This window comes from Ochotona curzoniae, unplaced genomic scaffold, assembly GCF_017591425.1.
Source record: "Ochotona curzoniae isolate NIBS_2020 unplaced genomic scaffold, NIBS_Ocur_1.0 contig_517, whole genome shotgun sequence".
Classification (NCBI taxonomy): Eukaryota; Metazoa; Chordata; class Mammalia; order Lagomorpha; family Ochotonidae; genus Ochotona; species Ochotona curzoniae.
In genome coordinates this window covers 3,114,242-3,129,304 of record NW_024466454.1, presented here as the reverse complement: position 1 = coordinate 3,129,304, position 15,063 = coordinate 3,114,242, and the positions used below count along the sequence as shown (strand labels likewise).

The 15,063-nt window shown below is 44.5% G+C and overlaps 1 non-coding gene across 1 annotated transcript; it reads right to left on the bottom strand.

Annotated features, from left to right (window-relative positions):
• Positions 1–13,215: 13,215 nt before the first annotated feature.
• LOC121162256 lies at positions 13,216–13,340 on the bottom strand. Its single transcript, XR_005884775.1, has one exon. It is a non-coding gene; the product is annotated as a small nucleolar RNA ACA64 (small nucleolar RNA).
• Positions 13,341–15,063: the final 1,723 nt, after the last annotated feature.

The following is a 15,063-nucleotide window of genomic DNA, read 5'->3' as shown; positions in this document are numbered from 1 at the left end:
TTGCTGTGTTGGTTCTGTTTTCAGTCCCGACTTCCACTGGAACCAATGGGTGTTGCAGTCCAGCCTGGTTCTGCCCAGCACATACTTGGCCCTCGCATAAACAAGTGGGAGCTGCAGCTTAGTTGAAGTGACCCACAATAACCCCCACCAGGCCTGCCCCCTACCCTGGTTTGCCAGTATGTGTAGCAGTAGTCCAGTCTGTCCCATACTCCATTCCACCCCAGCCCCTGACCTGGTTTTCGTGCCCTCCCGTAGAAGTGGTAACCCAAGAGGGAGGAGTCCACTATTTCCCTCCCAGGACTCTCACTCCAGGATTATGCATTCTCCAGGTAGTTCTGTGGTTTGACTTGACAGAACTAGCCCCCAGTGCCAGCTTCTGCCAGCTGATGCTGTGGCTTAGCCCAAACAACCTTTATCCACTCTAATTTTGTTTGCACCAGCAGTAGGAGTAATCAGCCCAGCCCGGCTTTTCCCTGATCTAGTCCACATGAGGCGTACAGGTGTTGTAGCCCTGCTTAGTCTGGTCTGTCCCCATTCCACACTCTCCAGTGGGAGTAGCTGTCCAGCAAAGGAACCACCCCTTATTCCCCTTCAACTCTGCTCCCTCCATTCCTGGTTCTCATAGGTGCTGGTTGGGTGCTGCAGTCACTTCTGGCACAGGCAACCTCACCTTGGCATTCTGTATTGTGCACTAGTTTTTGTTGCGACTGAACCCGGCTCGACCCACACTCTCTTCTGGTGCTTGGATTTGCAGTGGTTGACATGAACTGATTCAGCCTGGTCTTCCCCCGATCCATGCCAGATGTATGCCCATGGGTAACTTTCCATGGCCCGTTCTGGGCTGTTTCCTATCATGTTTCTTCTGCTTACCTGGTGGGTCTGTGTCCTACCAGAGGAGTTGCCCAGGCTCCTCCATCAGAACCTTTCCCAATGCCAGATTTTGCGCATACCAGTGGGTCCATGAGCCAGCCCTACTCATTTCACCTCCTGTCTTAGCAGGAACAGTGGCTTTTCCTGACTGGCCTTCAACCCAAACTGGTCCTTGCTGTTGGATGTTTCAGCCCAGTCATGGCTCGTCCATACTCACATATGGCTCACACATGGCTCAGTAGGGGTTGAGAGCTTGCCTAGTCCATCCCACATCTACCCTGGTCCTCCAGGACACCAGAGGGTATTGGAGTCTGGCCCGGCTAAGTGCATCCAATCCAAGTCCACATTTGTGCCAAGGGAGACTACAACCATTTCCTGTTCAGAATGTAGTCCCCATTCCAGCTCACACGCTCCTTAGTGGGAACCTCAACCCAGCTATGGTTGTTCCCTTAGCTCCCCAACCGGGCCTGTTCCCAGCCTTAGATCATGTGCAGGTCAGTGGTTGTTCTGACTCAGCTTGGCTCAGTCCCTCACCTGCCTCACCTTTGCCTTAGACACTGTGGCTTAGTGTTCCTGGCTCATGCAGACCAGTAGGTGCAAGAACATATCTTGGCATGACCTGTGCTCCCTTCTGGTCTCTAGTTTTGCTTGTTGGCTAAAGTTTGCTCAGTCCTGCCTGGTCCACCCTGTTCCATTATCAACTGACACATTAGCCAGTTGTTGGAGCTACTTTTCCCAGCTTGTCTGACCCCCAGGTCTAGACCACATGTTCACCAGTAGGAGACTTGCCAATGGAGTTTCCCAAGTTCCTCCACTTAATCCACTCCCAGACCCATTTCTCACACATGCCATTGGGTTTAGACCAGGTTCCAGTGCAGTCTGGCCTTCCATTTGGCCTTGTATGAGCTGGTGAATGTTACAGCCCGGCCACCCCACACCCTATTCAGGATGCACATTTGGGTGCTGCTGCCCTGACCAGTCCAGACTGTTGAGGGTTCCTTTACCGGTGATTGATTTCAGGCTCCTTTTTTATACCTAGCTTAGTTCATCACCACCCCATCTCTTGAGCCTACCAGTGAGGCTAGAATTTCCACAGGGTTTGGCCCACACATCCCTCACAGAATCTGCCCCCGGTTATGGTTCTAGTGTTAGTTAATGTAGTGGCCCTGCTTAATGTGACCTTCTCCTGATCTGTCATCATGTCAGGTAACAGGGTATAATCCTGTTGGACAAACCCCGTGCCATAGCTTTTGCATGGACTGGTATTTGGTGCTCAGCATTGCTCAGTGATTACAAGTTTTACAAAGGAAGAGTTACTGTTATTGGGGATCTTTATAATTGCCTCATGTCCCAGAAGCACAGTGGGTTCAACCTAGATCTGCCTAAGCAGTGATTCAAAGAACCAAAACCCTAGAGCTCCCTGGCTGGGTGGCCAGCAGGCAGAACCTGGCACCAAATGGCGCACTGGCCACCCGGGGACAGCTCACCACGTGCACATGGTGGCTGTTGTCTGGGATCCAGGCATGAGACGCCCCGTCCTGTGAACCACCTGCTGCCGGGAGGCTGCTGGAAGTTTAAACTCCCAGTCCTAAGGTCGTGCCCCTCCCCAATCCCATTCACTGCCCAATGAAGGCGGCGGGTGGGTCCTGGACCTGTCCAGTCATGGAGACCTCCCCCCTCGGTGTACTCACCCAGAAGGGAGCAGCCCCCGGAGCCCAGGCAGGCCCAGGGACAGCTCACCACGTGCACATGGTGACTTTTGTCTGGGATCCAGGCATGAGACACCCCGTCCTGAGACCCACCCACTCACATATGCTTTTTGCATTATTGCATAGCTAGCCCCTGACTCTGAGCCTGGTTTCAAGAGGGGCATGGTATTTGCTGAATAAATGAATGAGTTTCCTTTGGCTCCTTTTTCTTCACTTTCAGCTTTACCACTTATTCTCAATTGGCTCTACCTTCACTTACTTCTGATTCTCACTTCTTATCTATACCTGCTGAGTCTACATAAAGGAGGAACAGAAGATAATGAGGCAGACCCAACCATGGTGGGCAGATTGCGTACCAGCACCTGTTAGGTGAGAGGAAGTTGGATACCAGCAGGAAGAAGGAGTCTGGTGTCCAGAATTTATAGTGCAGGCCGGAACTGTGGCCCTGTGCTATTGGACAAAAAAGAATGGGGCTCTTCTGATGGTGTTGGGGCCAGTAAGATATTGAAAGGAAGGCACATGTCTGTTGTAAAGCTTGGAATTAACACTGATTAGAGCATGTGGTTCTCTCTGTGTGTTTATATTCAGCTACAAAATCAGAAAGATCAGGACCCAACAGAAGAGTGATAGTTGTTGAGTTTGCAGATAGATGCCCAGTCTTCAACCACGTGTTCAATGTAAAGAAGAAGGCATCATACAGCAAAGTTTGATTTCATCTCAACTCTGGACTGTGGGAGCAAACTTTCATATTTTCCCTTCCTTCAACCCACTCATCCTGCCATTCAAGGCTCAATCAATCATCTTGAGATTTTTAAAAACTATTGTAACTAGATCACTGTTTCCATAATTTGTGTGGTCCCTTCCTGTCTTCATGCCTTTGATTTGGTTGTTTTCTTATTCTGAAAGACCTCCCCCGATTTTTACCACTGGAAGGGTCAGTCTGGTGCTCTAACAAAAGGCCTATCTGGGCTTCAGCTTGAGTCCTGTATTAGTTGTGGTTGGCCACATGCTATCTAACTTCCTGGGATATTGTTTCATTCATCAGTTCCACAGGGATAGCAAAAGCTGCTTGGAAGAGTTATTGCGAGGATTCAGTGTGAGGTTGCATGCTTGTGTCTGACTCAAAGCCATTGGTGCCCCACTGTTGAAATCCATGTATGCCATCGTTTTTACCAGGCACCCTTCAACCAGAAGTGACCTGAGTCCCCAGGTCTCAACCTCTCCCCCACCACATGATGAAACTTCTCTCATGTTCTTCACAGTTTCTGTATTTTATGAGGATGGACTGTGTACTTGTTCCAACTCCCTCTGTAGGTTTTAAGCTCCTATGGGCAAAGTCTGACTTGTCTTTATCTTAGCAGCTGCAAAGGATGCTACACAACTGACACAGCAACTAGAAGCTGTGCTTGGAGTATATCATAGGCCTTGTTGAATTAAATGAAAATGTCTTAAACAACCAAGTGCCACTTTACATTCTGGGAAATATCAGCCATGCATTGTTCATAAAAAAAAAAGTTAGCTTCATTGTGCATGTTTTCTGGTTGGCCATCAGAGGAGCAGGCAGGCCAGTGGTGTGATCTGGACACTGACATTTCTGAGTGCCCTTTTCGCCATCCTAGTCCCAGTGAGGTCAGCTCAATGTGTCAGTCGTTGAGCTGCAGTCCCTCTAGTTGCTTTTCATAGAAATCTGTGGTAAGAACACTGATGTCCCATTGTACTGCTAGCCCCCGATATTTTAACTGATCTTTTCCCACTTTTAACATGTCAAACAAGTAAAAATCTTGCACTAAATACAGATCCAGAGGAGACAGAATGCACAGTGAAAGCAGACATGCATTTGACATTAAGAATATGAATGGAAAGGAGAAGGAGAAAAATCCAGGTGTGGAGGCAGCTGGCTCTGCCAGAAGACATATACGATCTTCCTTTATTTTTATTTTCTAACTTGATAGGAAGCTTGAGACTCTATGCTGTCACAGACTAGGTACTCTTGTGATATTTGTGTAGTTGATTTTGAGTACTTTGACAGTTGCATCACAGTTCTAGCAGTTAGAAGCCTGTCGCCTGCCTCTCATTGTGCTGGGATGCCAATGTTAGGCTGGTGTGTCCTGGAACCATCCTGGAGCTGCACTTTGAGAAGCCAGAGTTCCTATGTTTTTTTTTAGAGATGGGGTGGGGTGGAATTTAAGGCACACTTATTTTAAATTGATTTACTTTCAAGATGACTCAGTTTCTGGAAGGACTGCACAATCAACAAGTGATCATCTCAAGTTGAATGGTAAGAAATCCCATATCCTCTTTCCTCACACATACTCCTAGTAGGTTGCTATGTTTTCCTTGGGATCACATACTGGAACTTGGTGGCCAGTTGGTGATGTTGGCAGGTGGTACAACATGTAGGAGGAGCAGTATAAGGTTGGTCACTCGTCACTGGGGCACTCTGTTGGGAAAGGATTAATTTCATTCCTGTGGGACCCCAGTTTGTTCCTGTGAGAATGTTGCTACAGAAAAACAAAGCTGCCTTTTCCTGCTGTAGGGTTGCCTGTCTTGTTCTGTTGTTTCTCCCTATTGCCCATACTCCTGCCTCAAAATAGCCAACGAGGTCCTCACCAGGGGATGTACAGAAAGTGTTTCCTTGAGCTTTTAGTCTCTGAAACTTGGATCTAAGTAAGCTTCTGATGAAGTGATGCAGCCTCAAGTATTTTGCTTCAGCAATGGAAAGAGACTAACAGCTAGGACGTCTTCGAGGCACTGGATTTCAACAGGTGCTGTTCCCTCTGCTTGGTGGATAGGGTCATCTTCCGCTAGGACTGGATGTCCTTCCTGATGGCAGCCAGAGGAAGCAGCTCACTCTCTTTGTTCTCACGTGGGTTTCAACGCCACTCTACATGCTGCTTTGCTCACTGCCGCACTGAGTTCTTGACACACCTTGCCTCCTTGTCCAGACTGTGACTCCTTCAGTGGCAGAGATGACTTCCCTTTTCTCAGACCACTTTCCTGTTTCTGGCATCTCACGGGCTGCGTAACAATGAAAAAAAAAAAACCTGCAAGTCAGTCTCAAAGAATTGGTGCTTATGAATACAAAAGGCTCAGCTGGAATTTCTCCTCTGTCTAGATTATTTTAACTTAGCTCAAAACAGGTGGTTGAAATAATAGTTACACTTTATATGGAATAGTTTCATTGCTCATTATTTCTGTACTTCTGTAGCCAAAATTTCTCCTTTTAACATTCTTTGGCATTCTAGACAATGTCCTCCGATTTTTTTTTAACAGAATAGATATTGAAGTTGCTGAATCGCTAAAGAATAATTGCTCCTTTTATATTTATGAAAACAATAGCTGGTGCATCTACTTTGTGGAGTATTATACAGCCATAAAAAGAATGAAATCCTATCATTTACAATAAAATGGCCCCCAACTGAAGACCATTATGCTCAGTGATATAAGCCAGTCCCAAAAGGACAAGTATCGTATATTCTCTCTGACTTGAAACAGATTCAATGCAAAGTAAAAAGCAAACAGATATATAGGTTTTTGAACTGTATAATGGAGACTAGCATACCAGGAAGTGAAGATAAGTTATAATGCACACCTCTACTCCTGAATAAAAGGAAGACTCCCAATGAAACAGTTAAGTACACATTGGTAGTGTGATGATAGATGTTCTACTTTGCCCATACCCACAATACCACAAAACACTTAGCAGAAAGTTAAGCTTGTTACTGCTACTAAAGGACTCGACCTCTGTGGTAATATGGAGGAAAATGGCGGGAAGGAAGACAGGGAAAGAGAAGGGGAGAGGGAAGGAGGAATTGCTATAATTACAAAACTGTATCATGGAAAGTAACCATAATAAATAAATAAAGGCAAAATTTCTTACTAAGGATAATAGCTTGACCAGGCAAAGCCATCTTATATTGCTCTTTTTTATCGTTAATTTTGAAAATTGATTTTATTTCTTTTGACACTCTAAGTTCTAATACAGGAATGTGAAGCCATCCTGATTTGGGCACACTGAAATGGTTTCTAGGTGACACATCTTAGGGAGGTTGATGCATAGCTAGAGAAACGTGAATTTGCAGGCTGTGCACTCACTGCCTGCGCAGGCCCACTCCCCACCCAGCTGATTCTCACCGCATCTCAGCACCCCTATTGTCGCAAGGTAGAGCTAATAGAAGAACCACAGAAAGAGGTTCCTAATGCATCAGCAAGTCAATGTACATATGTATTCTCTTCTTTCTCTCTCATAAAATGACAGAAGGAGAAGAAATGAGGTAATTAATTTAGTTGGAATAAAATCAGAGTAGAGAAGATACATAAAAGTAGTAGATTAGCTTTCAGATTAAGCTACTGATTAATGAGAAACCATGAAGGAAGTTAGGAAATCTAAGAGGGTCCTAACTCCTTGTCTACCTTAAAAGGCAAGTAAACAGATAGATACAAATTGCTGGAAAACAGATAGATATAAATTGATAGGTTATTCATGGAAGGTCTAAAGTTAATGTTGAATGATGGTTAAAATAAAGCACTTACTTTCTAAATCACAGTAGGACAAAATAAAATAATGTTGTTGATATATTAAAAAGTCATAATAGAAAAAGGACATCAAGGAAACAAAATACTATTTAGAAGCACAGCCTAGGTTGACAGATATACTACTGCAGTAATCATGCTATCTTTATTGGAATAGTGGTTTGTTATTCTACAGCTTATTGGACCTTTGGTAGATGCTAAAGACCAAGTGATCTCTGTGAGAATTGGGAGGCAAACAAAGCATTGAAAATGTGAAGTTAGATGGAAAGCTGATGTGTTTATTGGGATTGCATCTATAAACTAAAACTTGGCAGGTGGAGGTGTTGAAATAGCAGGATTCACTTTTATCACTGTTTCTCCTCATTAAAATTTCATTCAGTTCTGATTACATTGTATTGGCTTTTTAAGTTAAAAATAACATCAATAATGCTACTCAAGGAAACTATCCTATCTTAACAGGTACTTTGAGATACCTAAACATCTGTCTCAGGGGTGAGCATTTGGTGCAGGTGTCTCGGGACAGCCATATCCCACATCAGAATGCCTGGGTTCAAGTCCTGGCCCTGCCGCCAAATCTCAGCTTCTTGCTAATATCCACCCTGGGAAGCAGTAGGTGATGGCTCAAGTACTCAGGTCCCTGCCATGCAGAAGACCCAGACTGAGTTCTAGGCTCCCAGTTGTTGTGGATATTTGGAAGGTAAAACAAAAATCAGAAGATGGAAGACTTTTCTCCTTCTCTCTGAACATGTGTATGCATGTTCTGCTGCCCTTCAAAAGAAATATACATCAGTAATAAAACTCCGTTCCAATTGTCCTGTGCTCAAATTCTTCTGAGATCATCAGGGTTAACAAACTGTTGCATATAGTTTTACAATTTCTCCTATACACCAGCAAGCATCAATACACGTACTTAGACTTTTTAGTTGCTGTTGGTGTTTGCTTTCCTAGAAGTGGAATCATGCTAAAAATGTGTGTACTCACTCTTCATTACTTTAACGAAACACTAAGAGAAGCATCATAGGAAAGAAGAGATTTCATCCCCACTCGTAGTCTTGGAGGTTCACTGGCCAACATCGGGTGGCTCCATGGGCTCAGGCATCTGCTGAGTCCAGAGGATGACAAAGGAACACTTACTTGCTAACCCAGGAAGCAGAGAGACACAGCTGACACACTTTGCTTACATAACCAACTGTTTTGTGAGATCTACCTTCAGAGGGCAAAGCCTCCAATGACCTAGAGACCAAGTCCATTGCCCAGACAACATAATTAGATCAAAATATATACCCGCAGTCCATTAACACTAATCAAATTAGTGTTAGCACAAGACTGGGTTTTAAATACATGCATCAGTTTAGAATGCCAAAATCCTATTCAAGCCGTAAAATAAAGCCCTGTAAACTGCTTTTCTTGCTTAACAATATACCACAGACATGGAAACAGAGCTTTATCAGTATTTTCAAAACTTCATTTGCGCATCTGAAAGAGACAGAAACAGAGAGACATAGTACTGTTTCACCTATTGGTTCAGTCCCCTAGTGTGCACAATAGCCAGAGCTGGGTCAGGCTGAGGCTGGGAGCCAGGCACTCCATCCAGGGCTCCAGACAGAGATTCAAATGTCGGAGTCATTGTTTGCTGCTTCCAAGAGTGTGCACTAGCAACACTCGATCCTATAAGCTCTGATACGGAATACAGGCATCCCAAGTAGTGGCTAAACCTGCTAAAATACAGCAACCAAATTCATTTCAATATTTTTAATAGCTGTTAAACCATTTATATGTGGATATACCAAGATTTAGTTAAGAACATCCATTTTTGTTGGATGTTGAGGCTTTGATATTCTTGATTTTGTAAACAATGATACAAAAGGGGCTGGCACAGTGATGTTTCAAGCTAGGCCTCTGCTGTGGGGTCGGCAATTTGTATGGTCACCGGTTCTAGTCCTAGTTTTCTACTTCTGATTCAGCTCCCTGTTTGTGGCCTGGGGAAGCAGCGAAGGTTTGCCTGGGGTCCTTGGGCCCCTGCCCCAACATGGGAAGTCCAGAAGGTCCTCCTGGCTCCTGGCTTCAGAGCAGCCAGCTCCGGCTGTTGTGGCCATTTTGGGGAATGAACCAGAGTATGGAGGATCTCTCTCTGTGTCTCTATTTTTCTTTCTAGAACTCTACCTTTTCAATATAAATCTTTACAAAACAACCCAATGAAAAAAAAATTAAAAACAACCCAATGATTCAATAATTTCTCTCCATGAAGATATATATATCTTTATATACACACAATAGTCCCTCCCTAGTAAAATAGCAGTTGGCTAATTAAAAAGTAGAAAATAAAACAGATAATGGCCTGGTCCCTGGAGTGATAAAACTACCGTCAATCTATCCAAAACCACATAGGATCAGTGTTTTTGAAACTGAGAGTCATGTGTTTTTAGTGGATTGTGAATTTGACCACAATTCTAAATAAAATACATTAAAATAAATGGCTACAGAATTGAAAACATAGCATGGATTCTGTGTAGTGAACACAGAAATGTAGACTTTTTTTTTCTTAAATAATTTGAAACACTTATTTCCCAGAGTGTGTGCCTGAGCCTTGAGTTGTAGTCAGGGCTGTGTTTCTTACTGTAAGATACAGGTCAAAACCAGTAACTAAACATACCAGTAACAAAATAAGAAGCTTCCTATCTGGGACCTGTGGGGAACCTGAGGTCAAAGCAGAGCAGCGACATCGAAAGGCCAAAACTGCTGCATAACCAACAGATACTGCCAAGGAAGGAGCGCCTGGTAGAGCTGGAGCAATGGCGGTTGGGAGTGGGGTGGCACTGCCCAGGCGTGCAAATGTCAGAGAACGACTTACACGGCTCTGCAGCACTGGTCTGGCTGAATAGTTCGTCAGAGTCAATAAATGTTTAAATTGGTATACAATGTCAGAAGCAATTTGTATTAAATCTCTCCCCCAGATCTTGGATCAATTTCCTCTCACATAATAAGCCAGAGGGATTATCTGCTAGAGAAGCTGAAGGTCAAAGCCAAAGGAATGGCACCAAGCAGCAGGGTCCAAGGTGGGCTGGCATAGTGCGAGCATGGAAGAAGCACTGAGTTTGGAAGTGTGGAGAATGGTAAACAGGTCAGGGGCCAGTGTCCTGGGCCTGGACACTACTGGGCAGGTGTGGAGGACCTTTTTCTAGGAGTTTCTGCCACTCAGTATGTGCACAAAGCTGAGGGATTAGGATCCAAACCTCTTTCCCTTTGTTGGGTGACTTTTTGTGACTTCTACTTTATTTTAGGATGAGAATGTCTTTCTCATCCAGCTCTTTGCTAATACAGCTGGGAAGCACGTGGGTGAGACTTAGATGGATTTCCTGGTTTCTGTCTGCAGCATCTGGTCCTGACTTCAATCTGGCCCAGTCCCAGCTGTTAAGACCAGCTGAGGAGTGAACCAGTGGATGGAAAATTTCTCTCTTTTTCTAAAGTTTTTTTTTTTTTTTAATTTGAAAGATGAGCATTACAGAGAGAAGGGAAGAACCAGAATCTTCCTTCTACTAGTTCATTCCCCAGATGGCTGTAACGTCTGAGGCTGGGCCAGGCTGAGGCTACAAACCAGGAGTTTTTGCCAAATCTCCCACATTGGGCACATGAGCCCAAGAAGTTGGGCCATCCTTCGCTGCTTTCCTAGGTCACTAGCAGGGAGCTGGACTGGAAATAGAGCAGCTGGGTCTGGAACTGCTGTGATACTGGCATCACTGCTACACCACTAATATACACCACAAAACCAACCCCCAAATATCTCTATCTCTCAATCTCTCTCTCATGCTCTCCAAATAATTTTTTTAAAAAAATTAAGTAGAGTGTTAAGACTGTAGCTCATTTTATTTGATGTCCTATCTTCATGCTTCTAGCAGTTTCTAGTCTGTGGCATTTTTTTCCTTTAAAGAGAAGAGGTAGAAGGCATATAGCATACATGATACTAATATGGGAATGGTCAGATTCCTTCAATAGCTGCAGTAGTTTTTCTTATATCCTCACCTGCTCTGCCTTTTGTATTTTCCAGGCTGGCATTATTTTCTGACCTCTGGAGACTATTTTAGCCATGGAACCAGAATCATAACCATGTAGAGATTTGCTTTTTCTCCATTTTCAATGCATTGGCTATGTCTGGCCTGCCACAAGTATCTTTTCACCAACCAGACTGAAATTGTAATTCTGATTGTGTACAATGTCACTGCGGTGAAGTTGCTGATAGAGAATAATTCTGTTCAGGTTATTGTCAGTGATCGAGAGAGCAAAGCATGTGGTGGCTTGAACATTTATCTTCTTCTCTTTGTTTTTGGGAAGATTACAAGAACAAAAGGATCTTCATTGGAGTAGTAGCATATTTTATTTAACCTAACACTGTTTAATAAATAGAAATCCATCGAAGGCAAGAAGCAACATGAGGTAGGGTTTGTAATTTTAAGCAGATTTTATCTTTCTTTTTAAATTATATATATATATTTTTAATTACATTGTATTATGTGACACAGTTCCATATGGGCACTGGGATTCCCCCCACCCCTCTTCCAACCCTGCCCCCATGGTGGGCTCCTCTCCCCCATTGCGCAACCACATTTCAGGTTTAGTTGAGATTCCTTCATTGCAAGCATACACCAAGCACAGAGTCCAGCATCTCGTTGTCTGGTCAAGTTCAGCAGCTTCTTGGGGAGACCCTCCCCGGTCCAAAGGCAGAGCCAACAGAGTAGAATCCCGGTCAATTAAAAGCCCCAACATAACATCAGCAACAATATATACCATTAAGGGATAAATTAACAAAGCATTGAGCAAACAATTTGTCAAAATTGGGTGCATGGTCTTAACAACTTCCTGTGACTATTTCAATGACATTTCAACAATTGAGGTGTGAAATAGTTTTAGGAAGGGTGTGCAGAGAAATCTTCCATACCTTGGTGAGGAGTACTTAATCCCCGTGTCCTACCTAGTAAGGTGTGTGTGAGTCCATGCTGACCAAGCCTTCCTTGTTGTTCTCTGCCTATCCATTCCAATTTGTGAGTGTGTGTGTGTGTGTGTGTGTGTGTGTGTGTGTGTGTGTGTGTGTGTGTGTGTGTTGGGGGGGGTGCTCTGGAGCATCCCTCATGGTCATTGCAGAGAGGGTGGAGACCCGAAGTTGGAGCTAAGTAAGAACCAGAGATAGCTCCTCTCCCTAGTCCTGAAGGGATTTACTGTTCTTCTGTTTCTGAAGACCGCTCAGGTTTCCTGGTTGTTGTTCCGATGGCCTTGGATCCTATGATGAAGGATTCAGCTTCTTCCATCCCGTGTAGTAGGTCCAAGGGGGGGGGGTCCTCTGAGTTCTCGGCCTCCGAAGGCACCCCAGTCCCCTGTGGTCTCTTTGGCAGTTGGGATGCGGTCTCTGGCGCCCGTACTGACAGCCTTTGGTGGGGATCCGGGAGACTCCAGGTTTGGGACACAAACCTCCTCCTGTCCACCTGCTCCACTCTGTGGTCCCCCACTGCTCTGTGCACATGACCTCCTGCCAATAGGTTGTCAGGGTCGCTCTTGATTCCCCCTGTATGTCTTTGTAGTTTTACTGTTGTCTAATGTTGTCTTGAATCTATTGTCTACAAGTTACCTGTTATGTGCCTGAGAGGTTACACTACACAGCTTCCTCACATGTTCACAGGATATGGAAGGTTTCTCTGCTCTTCTGCCCAATCTCTGAGTAGTAAAAGGTTTTGAAAATATATTTGGTTATACAATTTTAAAAATACATGGGTTGAGACTATATTAGGTACAGGTCCATGGGGGAGATTTACATCATTGGGAACCTTTAGGGTTGATTCATGTACCCAAAGCCCTGAGGGTTCATCATGGAGCTTTCTATACAGCAATCATAGAAACCAAATCCCAGAGCTCCCTGGCTGGGTGGCCAGGAGGCGCAGCCTACCACCAAATGGCGCACTGACCGCCCAATACCGGCTCCAGATGCGTGCATGGTAGCAGCCACGTGCGATCCAGGCATGGGATACTACTTGTCCCAGGGCCTTCCAGCCCCCATGCGGGGGCTGGAAGACTCTTTGGTTTTCTTTTTACATCTGCTTGTCATTTCCTGTGTTGCACCTGTTGGGGCCTGGGTCTCACCTTTCCACACAGGCAGTGGGAGATGAGCTAAGGCTCCTGGTGGCTCTAGGCGCTGAATCTCACCCTTGGCTACGGCCAAAGCCAGGGCAATTTTCAACCAGCGCCATTATCTTTCCTTTTTAAGATTTTTTTTTTTTATTGGAAAGGCAGATATACAGAGAGGAGAGACAGAGAGAAGTAGCTTCCATCTGCTGGTTCATTCCCCAAGTGGCTGTAATGGCCAGAGCTGAGCAGGTCTGAAGCCAGGAGCCAGAAGTTAGGAGCCAGGAGCCAGGAGCTTCTTCCAGGTTTCCCACATGGGTGCAGGATCTCAAGGCTTTGGGCTGTCCTTGACTGCCTTCCCAGGCCACAAGCAGGGAGCTGCAAGGGAATTGGAGCAGCTGGGATTAGAACCAGTGTCCATAATGGATCCCAGCGCATGCAAGGCAAGGACTTTAGCCACTAGGCTACCGTGCTGGGCCTGCAGATTTTACTTTTTAGAGTAGCTTGAAGTTTCCAGCAAAATTTAATGAAAGAAGATTGTTGGTTTTTCTTTCTTCTTTTAAAAACACATTTCCACTAGAAGTTATAACTTTCTTTACACTATTAATTTCCTTTGGTCACTAGTTAACCATACCCTATGTATCTATCAATCGATTGCTTAATAGACTGATTTGCCATTTGCACAGATTCTGGCCTGTGAGACCTTACATATTAACCCCACCACAGTCTCCCCAACAGCCTCGCTTCTGCTCAGGGCTCTAGTTCTTGTTTATTCTTGATTCTGATTAATTCTAAATCTTCAGTTCTCCCTATCTACCCTACCGCTGATGCCTTAAAGGTCTCAGACTCTCAGTCGCCTCTAAGCAATTTAAAACTACAGGAAACATCAAAACAAAAGCTTTAACATCCAAACAAGTTTCTTCCCTACTCCCCCATAATCTCAAATCTTACTTTGCCATTGTTAGAGAAATTAAAACATCTGAATGATTTAAAAAGACCAACTACACAGGGAAACAATCTGTAAGACTTTCCCGTGTCCCTGTTCTTATCTCCCACATGGATGCTGATCAATGTTCACTTTCAGGAGGTTCGGTTTCTAGTTGGAGGGAGCAGAAGCTAACTTCAGAGCTTACAAAGGACTTTAGTCACCCGTTCTTGGACTGACGTGAAAAATTGAACTTGCCTTGTCTTCTGTATAACCAGACACACATGGCTCCTCATTGCTTTGTACAGTTCCAGATCCCTAGTAATTTGAGTTTATCTCAAAAATTACTGAACTGCATGGTAAGAAATTAAACTAAAAATTACATTCATCCATCACCTTTTATGAGCCATGAAAAACTACATGGGGAATAAATCTTTGCAAGCAAGACGGTTTCTGTTCTAAGTGATTCTTCTCACTTCAAATGCATTAATATTCACAACCATAACCTGTCTCGTGCTCAACTTCGTGTAAGAAGAACACATCAATCCCCTCCTTCTGTTTACCGTGTTGATTAACACAGTTCTTATCAGTGCCTGCGGGCTGGGAGGTACCACTGCTCTCTTAAAAGAGAAGGTGCTTGGCAAACCCAAGACAGGGGCAGAAGTGGCCCTTGCTATGACCCCACCACAGGTCCACTCAGTCCTTCCAACAACTCCAAGAAGTTGGTTTTTTGTTTGTTTGTTTGTTTGTTTGTTTTATTCCCACTTTCCAGTGGAGGGAAATGAAGGTCAGAGAGCCTAGGGAACTCCTGCAAGTGACATTGCCAGTCAATAGCCAGATCTGAGTCTAGCTCCAGGCTGTTCTTGGATTTTACCAAGACTCCCCCTCACAAAGCATTCCAAGGAAATATGGATAAGG